Raw genomic sequence first — 7,898 nt, forward strand, 5'->3', positions numbered from 1 at the left:
CCCACACAGTTGACCAGGCTGGTAGAACATTCCGTACACGCCACAAAGAAAATGATAAATCAACAATGTTCCATTTCAAGGTGATTCATAAATGCACACACAGAGATTCCAGATTTATTTGGCTGTCCAGCAGACCGGTGGGGACCACGCTTTCATGAAATGGGATGCCAAGTTTATGGCAGATGGAAGAATCTTGGAGGGAGAGGGAGAGAGAGTGTGTCATAAGAGGGTGGTGGCAGAAATGAGGATATGGTGGTAAAATTAACTACATGAGGAATGGTGTTGCAACCCCAGTTGTATACACCCCCAAATAATCTTTCCAGTTTGTCCTTGCTCTGGGTGGGAGGGCTCAACTGCATCACCTGGGTCATTTTCATACCATTCTCTTCTTGACTGCACCTGGGCTTTTCTCTCTAGCCCCAGGGCCTTTGCACATACAGTTTCTTTTGCTTGGAATGCTCAATTCCTGTGTGTCCTCTAACATATTAATTTTTTTGTTTGTTTGTTTCTGAAGTTTTTGTAAACATCCCGCTATAGTTGATTTACAATGTCATATTAGTTTCAAGTGTACAGCATAATGGTTCTATATTTTTATAGGTTATACCCCATTTAAAGTAATTATTATCATATCACAATTTCAACATTATGTGTTTAATATTTACTTTCCCCCTGTGAACTGTGAACTCCTTGAGGACAACACTGCCAAGGACTCACAGCTGACTACAGTGCCTGGCACATGAAAGGGACTTCATCAATATACATAAAATTCATCTTTTTCTTTTTGTGGCCTTGCCTTGCAGCTTATGGAATTTTAGTTCTCCGAACAGGGATTAAACCTGGACCCTTAGCAGTGAGAGCTTGGAATGCTAACCACTGGAGCACCAGGGAATTCCAATCATTTATCTTTTCCTAATGGAAAATTTCTAACATATATAAATGTAGAAAAGAGTTATAAGGAGTCTTAACATACCCATCACCTTGCTTCAACAATTGTTAGCAATAGTTTGATGCAAACTGTAGGTTTCATTTTTATTTAATCAACACATAACCTAATATGTATCTTTTAAGCTTTGGGGAAATTACCTACATTACAGAAAAATTGCGGAAGTGGTACAGAGTTTCCAAATACCCTTTACCCAGTCTCCTCTGATGTTAAATCTCACCTGACCACAGGACTGTTCATGGTGCAGCCCAGGGAGTGCAGCAGGGCCATGCCCATACCACGAGTTCACAGATAGCAAGAGAAGCCAGTGGCTTTCAGGATTGTTAGAGACGTACTGGGCTCTGGGGGAGGCCCAGAGGGGCACCCAGCTCTCCCTGGGTAGCACTAAGGTGAGGAGCTAAGTGCCATCAGGTGGGAACAATTGGCCAGGAAGGAAGCAAAGGTGAACTAGAGCACAGATCTGTGTCATTCACAGGATGAAGCAGGTTCGTGTCACCTCCCATCCCTAGAACCAGCCCCAAGGCAAGCAACTTGTGGAGCCCTATACCAAAGTCACAGGGGTAAAGCCTTGTACCAAGGCTACAGATATGGAGCCCTGCACCAAGGTCATCTCTAGAACTGATGGAGCCCCATAGCCACCATTACCATGAGCCTCCCTGATCTAAACTGGCCAGCTCCCTGACTGCATTTTAGGTGAAAAAAAAAAAAATACCCTCCCTATAGCACCTAACCAATCACCTAATGCCACCCTTCCACCAGGAATTTTCTTTGTCTTGAAGTTATAAAAATTGGCTGCTGTTTTTGTTCAGTCCCTAAGTCATGTCCAACTCTTCAAGCCCATGGACTGCAGCATGCCAGTCTTCTCTGTCCTTCACTGTGTCCCGAAGTTTGCTCAAACTCCTGTCCATTAAGTTGGTTATGCTATCTACCATCGCATTCTCTGCCGCCCCCTCTCCTTTTGCCTTCAGTCTTTCCCAGCAGCAGGGTCTCTTCCAATGAGTTGGCTTTTCCCACCAGGTGGCCAAAGTATTGAAGCTTAGGATTCAGCAACAGTCCTTCTGATGAATATTCAGGGTTGATCTCCTTTAGGATTGACTGGTGTGATCTCCTTGCAGTCCAAGAGACTCTCAAGAGTCTTCTCCAGCACCACAATTTGAAAGCATCAGTTCTTTGGTGCTCAGTCTTCTTTGGCTTCCCTGCTGGCTGGCTTCCCTGGTAGCTCAGATGGTAAAGAATCTGCTTGCAATGTAGAAGACCTGGGTTCTATCCAGGTCTGGGTCAGGAAGATCCCCTGCAGAAGAGAATGGCTGCCTACTCCAGTATTCTTGCCTGGAGAATTCCGTGAACAGAGGAGCCTGGCAGCTGCAGACCATGGAATTACAAAGAGTTGGACAAAACAGCAACTAACACTCACCTACTTACAGCCTTCTTTATGGTCCAACTCTCACATCCATACTTGACTATTGGAAAAACCACGGCTTTGAATATATGGACCTTTATCAGCAAAGTGATGTCTCTGCTTTTTAATACGGTGTCTAGGTTTGTCACAGCTTTCCTCCCAAGGAGCTAGTGTCTTTTAATTTTATGGATGCAGCCAGTGTCTGCAGTGACTAGCCCATCAAAATATCAGCTCTCCCTTGAGCCCACTGTTCTAACAGCATCTCCCACTCTAATAAACTCTATTCTCCTCTCATTCTGCCTCATGTCTGGAAATTCTTTTCCAACCCCCACACAGGAAACACAACTCACATTCTCTGTTCTTCACACGTCATCCCACCCGCTTCTCCCCAAGGCAGACACAGAGCTGGCAACTCGCTCAGGGACAACCTAGGGTTTGGGGGAAATCAGCAACCTCACACCACGGGCAGGTGTCCAGGAGGAGATCTGCCTGGATCTGTCTCTTGGGTATGTGGCCTGAGTATATCTGCTTTCTGGACATGTCCACCTGGCTGTCCTTCCAGTAACTCAGACCCTGACCAAAGCCCAAGCAGAAATCAGGTTCCAAATCTGAGACTGATGCTGTTGATCCACACTGTTGCTGGAAGCTTCCTGTCTTCCTTGACCCTGCTTCCTCTCTCCAGATCTCCTCATTTCCCCCTGACTCTCACCGTCCCTCTCTTCTCTCTGCACCTCCCTATCTTCCATGCAGGCTAGCATCATCTCTTGCACAATTTCCACAGCATCCTGTAATATGTTAGCCAACCTGGATTTGGGTCTGCTTGCCCTGCGCACAATAAAGCCACCTCTAGGTTGTGGCTATTTTTCTTGTTGTTTAGTTGCTAAGTTGTGTCTGACTCTTTTGCAGCCCCATGGACTGTAGCCTGCCAGGCTTCTCTGTCCATGGGATTCTCCATGCAAGAATACTGGAGTGGGTTGCCATTTCCTTCTCCTGGGGATCTTCCTAACCCAGGGATTGAACCCACATCTCCTGCATTGCCAGGATTCTTTAACACTGAACCATCTGTGAAGTACAGTCATTTTGTTTATTTGTTTGTTTTGTTTTGGGTTTGTTGTTGTTAACAAAGAGCTTTATTTTCATGTCCTGGTTTCGTCTAGGTTCTGCTAATAACCTTGAAGAAGGAATTCATAGGGCCTGGACTCCATCTCAGGCCTGTCCGTGCTGGCCGTGCTCGGCTGCCTCTCCAGCGGACTCTGAACTCTCTGCTTAGTGCCTGTGGGGGCGACAATGGAAGGATAGGACCCCCTCCAGACAGGGGAATCTTGAAGATCACATCCAGGCTACTCATTGCCTAAGAGGAAGCATACCGTAATCACCCCTGTCTCCAGACAGGTCATAAACTTTTTTTTGTATCCATCAGGATGTAATCACAGGCTTATCGATTATTAACTGGTTGGAATGTAACTGCGGGCTTATTGACTATTGACTGTTTGGACACGTACACATGGGGTAGGTGGTGGGTTTAGACACATACACATGGGGTAGGTGGTGGGTTTAGACATGTATGCATGGGGTATAAAAGATTTTCACAAATGCTGGACGGGGTCCTTGGCTAAGAGGAGACTCTGCCTTGGGCCCGCCGGTGTAATAAACTGCACTCCACTATCTGCATTGTCCTTCTGAGTGAGTCTGTTTCCCGGAAAGCGTGGCTATAACATTTGGTGCGTTGGTCGGGAAACTCCTCACTTTGAGGAGACAGGTCTCATTTGAGGCCACCCCGAGGCTTTGTGGCTTGAATCTCCTAGAGGGGGGAAGGCGCCTCGCCCCTCTGGAAGGATTCAGCCTTTCAAAGCCCGGTTTCTTCGCTTTGGCAGGTAGTGGACGGCAGCAGGGGAACTGAGCGCTCAGGTGAGGAGGAACCCACCCGGCAGGGTGGAAGAGGGGGCCTGATCACCCCCCTGGGAGGGACTAGAAAGAGCGGGGACCCACAGGAGCCTGGAATAGGCAGGCGGCGATTGCTTGGTACACAGGTCGGCGAGCGTGCTAGGGTTTAGGAAGGAAATTTGTGAAGGCCCTTTAGGAGGTGTGTCCACGCCGTCTCGGGGAAAATTATTACCAAGCGATCGCCAGGGGATTTTTAGGATAGGAAACTGGTCCTTGTATGCTCGTATTCTGCCCTCCCCCAGGAGGTGTCCCATCTGCTGTGAAATTCTTGACCCCCCCGGAATTGTTAGGCTAGAAGGAGGGGGAAACAGAAGTGAGTATGAATTGGCTTTTCCGGAGATGGCCTGGGACATGAGATATTTAACCCATTTGTGTTTTCATCCGCACCTGATCAAGCCCACCAAGGCAGAATGGACTTTAAGGGAGAAACAGTCTCGGACCATGTGATGTTATGGTTCAGCTGTGCTGACTGGCAGGTGAAGACACGCTGATTCCCCCTTCTCCCTCTGGGGTCTGGCAGGTAAGGCTCTTCTCACCCCAATTAGCAAGGAGGCAGAATGGCAATTTAAGTGTCACTGAGTGGAAATGTCAGAAGTACATAGGGTACTGAGAACTTCGTAGACAGAACGAAAAGGAAAAGTAGGAGAAGGTCCGAGAAGGTAAGCAAGATGGGGGAAAGTGAATCTAAGGCAACTGTATTGGAGTGCATGATTAAAAATTTAAAGAAGGGATTAGGAGGAGACTATGGGGTGAAGATGAAGCCTAACTGCCTCCACATACTCTGTGAGGTCGAATGGACCCCTATGGGAGCAGGATGGCCACCAGAGAACACCGTGAACTTAAAAATAGTGGAAGCAATCTATACAGTAGTCACAGGAGAGCCAGGACACCTGGATCAATATCCATCTATTGACTCATGGCTAGGGTTAGCTCGAGACCCTCCTACTTGGACAAGGTTCTGTATCCAGAAGGGAAAGGGAAAAATATTAATGGCACAAAAATTGACTGATGATAAAAAAGGAAATTCTACAGGATTTGGACGGGGATGACCTGACCCCTCCCCCATGCTGGATAAGGACACGCCTGCCTCCCAGTGCTTCCCCAGGACCGGAGGCCGCCTTAATGCCCGATCCAGGGCCAGGTGAAGTTTCTGCAACAGCCGCTACTCCTCCGCCAGCTTTCCCGGAGTTCGTAGAGCCGCCGTTTGGGCAGGCTCCGATCCCGGTGACAGAAGCCTCTGGCCAACACTTCCAGAATCCCGCTCCAACCAAACCGCCCAAGCTATACCCGCCTCTCACCAAGTACACTTGGTGAGTACTGACAAGAGGGGGAGGGAGACGTTGGAGGGAGACTGCGCTCTGCCAGAGAGCCTGAGGGAATAAAAGAGAACAGACAAGAGACTTAGAGTGCTAGCTGCTGCTCTGGGAAAGTCTATCTCGGGCCCTCCAGAAAACCTCATCTGCCCCAGGGACAGGACAGCCCTTCAGCCAGTCCCAAGGGAGGCCCTGGGCCCATTACAGCCAAACTAGTGTGCCTGGCGCCGAGCTTTTGGCCACTGGAAGAGTGAATGCCCTAAGGCAAGGAAGCAAGAGGAAGCTCCCACAGTTGTGGGGCTTGCTGACCTAGAAATTAACTAGGGCTGCCAGGGCTCAGAGATATCAGGTCCCTGAGAGCCCATGGTAACCGTAAAAGTGGGGGACCAAAACATTGACTTCATGGTGGATACAGGAGCAGAACCGTCAGTAGTAACAAAACCTGTGGCAACTCTGTCCACAAAGACTACCGCTGTAACTGGGGTATTGGGAGAGGAGATGACTAAATCGTTTTGCCAGCCCAGAAAATGTCGGATGGGGGGTGGGGCACCAAGTGATTCATGAATTCCTCTACATTCCTGAGTGCCCAGTACCCCTGTTGGGAAGAGACTTGCTCTCCAAACTAGGAGCACAAGTGACTTTCTCCCCTGAGAGAGGCCCACCTTCTGGACGGACTCTATGACTTATTTGCCCTCTCTCTCAGTGCCAACCCAAGATGAGTGGAGGTTGCATGAGCCTCTGAAGGCAGAACCGGGTGGGCCAGAAGAGCATGAGGGAGCTAACTCAATTATTCCCTGAGGTCTGGGTGGAAGACAACCCCCCCTCCCCCCAGGCTGGCTAAACATCATGCCCCAGTGATAATGGAACTCAAACCAGGCACCATCCTGGTTATAGGGTGCCAGTACCCGCTATGGATGGAGGCCTGAACCGGCATATTGCCCAACATCAATAGATTGAAACAAGCAGGCATTCTAGTAGAGTGCCAGTTGGCTTGGAATACGCCAATCCTGCCAGTCAAAAGGGAAGGAGGACAGGACTATAGGCCTGTACAAGATCTCAGGCTAGTCAACCAGGCTACTGTGACTTTACACCCCACTGTTCCAAACCCCTATACCTTGCTTAGCCTCCTCCCACCAAGGACTAAAGTTTACACTTGCCTAGATCTCAAGGATGCCTTCTTCTGCATACACCTCGCCCCAGCATCACAGCCCATCATTGCCTTTGAATGGGAAGATCCAGTCGAGAGCACCAGATAACAAAGACTAACTCCACAGCCATCTTTGGGGAAGCCTTGGCTTCTGATCTGGACTCATTCCATCCAGAAGAGTATGGATGTCAGCTCCTACAATACGGGGATGACCTGCTGCTGGCTGCCTGAGACCAAGGAAAAATGCTGGAAAGGGACAAATGCACTGCTCCAGCTGCTGATGGAAGCAGGTTACCGGGTGTTGAAAAAGAAGGCACAATCTACAAAGAGGAGGTAAGGTATCTGGGGTTTGTTTTAAAGAAGGGCTCAAGGTTCCAGACCCTAAGTGGGTCCTATGTACTGATGTCACTAGCCTGATAAAACAAGGACAACAGCTGTTGGGTTAGCCAGGGCAGAAGGGGCCATCAAGACTGAAAAGAGATGGTGGGAATTGTCAAGTGACAAATTATTGGTACTGGAGGAGCTGGCACACACTCTGGTAAGCCAAACACACCAAGCGACCCACCTAGGCCATGCTGCCTGCTCTCAGGTTAATGCTGCCTCTCGGGTATTCAGACAAAATCCTCTGGGTATTCCGCTGAAAGGCACACTGCCCCTTGAACACCTGGGAGTAGACTTCATTGAAATGAAACCTCACCAACACTACCATTACCTGCTGGTCATGATATGTACATTCTTAAGATAGGTAAGAGCTTTTCCTACCTGGACTGAAAGAGCATCAGAAGTAGCCCGGTGCCTGCTTGGGGAAATGGTTCCCAGATTTGGATTTCCTACCAGCATTGGATCAGGCAATGGCCCGGCTTTCGCAGCTGATTTAGTACAACAAGTAAGCAAAACTTTAAACATCAAATGGAAACTGCACACTGCATATAGGCCCAGAGTTCTGAGATGGTGGAATGAACCAACTGGACACTTAAAGAGACTCTCCAAGTGGATCAGAGAGACTGACTGCTCCTGAGTGGACTTGCTTCCGATGGCTCTGCTCAGACTCAGGATGACCCCATAGTCCCAAGGCTATTCTCCATACGAAATTGTGTATGGGAGGCCTCCTCCCATAATAAAACAGGTGTCAACAAATTTGCCTCAGGTAAG

The sequence above is a fragment of the Dama dama genome, chromosome 7, assembly GCF_033118175.1.
Source record: "Dama dama isolate Ldn47 chromosome 7, ASM3311817v1, whole genome shotgun sequence".
Classification (NCBI taxonomy): Eukaryota; Metazoa; Chordata; class Mammalia; order Artiodactyla; family Cervidae; genus Dama; species Dama dama.